Here is a 2,544-nt window from a genome sequence, read left to right as displayed (position 1 = left end):
AGTAATTTATTGGTAACCAGGATCGCGTATTGTTATTATTATCATTTCGTCTAGAACCGCGGTAACACCAGCGCGCCAATGTGCTCGGCGTCTCCCGCGGTCAGTTATACTTTATACCATGGTATGATGGCAACAGACTGAATCCCGTCGGAGTTTGCGCCGTTCGTCGTATCCAGTTGGTCTCATGATGCACTATGTGTACATATGATTATATTGGTCATGACGAGTATTGACATTCGATGAAAAGCGGTGAAATGGCTACTGCAGCTTTGTATGATGGTTGGCGGTGTATGCGTATCGTTAAGTCGCCATCATACATTTTTTATCATACTTTATACTACGGTGTCTATCACCACCTGTTTGGTCGTCCCTGATTGCAAACAACGGTCCTAACACAACGTATTCGGCTTCACGGCCGCTAGCCGTTGGAAGACAATAACACTGTGCGAGACATTTACAAATCGATATAATATGTTGTATAGACCTACGCGCGTATGACTTTTGACAATATCAGTCGTCACCACAACCGTATGACAGTTATAATATTTATTATTAAACGACAAATTCTTAGTTTAAAAATAATCATTTTATTAAATGCCATTTTGCGAGGACCAGACTACTAGAGTGTAGCTAGTACAAAACGTGAAAATCGTAAGTCAGACGAATTTCCGGAACAATAATGATCTCAATACTGATTCCGGTGTTTCAGCCTGCAGTATCTGCTGTATATGGTTTTTTAAACTAATTCCCGTCCTGCGTGACCCGTAATAATAATATGCAATTATTATTATGATACTATTTAAGTACTACGTTTGTGATAAGTAAAAACAGAAACGCTGCCAACGCCGGCGGCCTGCAAATGTTGACTATCTACAAGACGTACTTATATGTTTGCCCAGTGCAAATAATAAATGTGCGTAAAAATATTTTGAAAAAAAATAAAACCGTTCTATTGCATCGTAAATTTACATACGTACAAAAGACGTTGTTGCGAAGAATTTCTCGTTTTGCCGTTTGCACTGTATAATAATACATAATAACGAACACGTCATAATTCTCAACCAGCGTGTGCAGTCACGAACGGACCATTTTTTTCCACAACCCTTTGTTCTTAGACGTTTTCTCCCGCGGGATCACGACATTCTATGCCCACAATTTTTTTTCCACCGTCTTCTATTCCCTTGTCGTTCAATTAATATTATATTTTTATTACACACCGCGCCGAAAAACCGCTTTCGGCCTTTTTTTTTGTTTTCGCGCAGGATATATATTCCCCGCCGCCGTCTCTTTTCCCGAAACGGTTTTTTTTTTAATTTAATTTTTTTTTTCCTGCCCGTTCGAGTCCGGTTTCTTGACGACGACGACGACTACAACCTCCCCACAACCACTCGTCGCCCATCCACTCACCCAACAACGATCGAATAGGTATATATATATATAATATATATATGTATATGTACATAATATATAATATATTATATAATAGCCGTCCCCCTGCCATTTGCACGGCGGCGTTCTTATACGATGCCGACGCACTTCGTTTCACCCGTCCCGGTGCGGTTGCGATGGTAGAGGAGGGAAAAATATTTTTTAAAAAAACCCACCTACCATTGTTTATAACAGTGTTTCCCAACCTATGGGAGGGGGGCGTTTAAAATGTCTGGGGGGAGCGTAGAATTTAACACGGGTTTGAAAAAAATGATTTCTGCAGTGTAAATTTGTCAAATATTATCATCATAATTATCATTATTATTATTATTATTATTATTATTATAGTTATATACTATAGTTAATGTTATTGTTATTGATGTACACGCGTACTGCAGATATACCGTTAAGCGTTAAGTTATTAATGGACGTTTTTCCATCTCGCATACACGACTAAAATCATGATAACTATATATTATTATAGATACTTTTACTATTCTGCAGACGAGGCAACCAGTGCAGAGAAAATAAATCTAAATTCTAAACCTGTAACAATATCCTTTGAATTATATACTTATTATATAATACGGTACATATAGTTAGAGTATATAGACATACATTATACTGCATAAGAACAATTTTTTTATGTTAAAAATTGTATTATCTAATCTAACCCGTTGTCCATATATAATTTATTGAATTGAAACCTATATATTATAAAGGGGACGCTATCGATTATTTCGATGACTTAAAGCCCTCCCCCCCCACTTACGAAGACATGCGTACCTACTCGCACATATCTAATGGTTGATAACCACTGCTAAGTATTCATTATGATATGCCTATAATGTACTATATACAATGATAATATTATTGTGACATACCGTAAATGAAGTATAGGCATTAGGCAAGACATGTAGGACATCGGTAGATATTATAATATCGTTATCATTACGAACGAGGGAGACCCCTCGGCGGCTGCCAGTACAACTGCAGCTGCCGGCCGAGCGGGTGAAGAGATGGCGTTTTCCGCCGTCGCCGTCGGCCAAGCCGACAGATGGCGTCGCGGACGTCTGGCGGCGGCGGCGGCATAATGCTGCGCGTTTTGAGTTTTCC

Source organism: Metopolophium dirhodum, chromosome 5 (assembly GCF_019925205.1).
Source record: "Metopolophium dirhodum isolate CAU chromosome 5, ASM1992520v1, whole genome shotgun sequence".
Lineage (NCBI taxonomy): Eukaryota > Metazoa > Arthropoda > Insecta > Hemiptera > Aphididae > Metopolophium > Metopolophium dirhodum.
The sequence above is the reverse complement of the archived record's forward strand: the minus strand, read 5'-3'. Positions refer to the sequence as shown.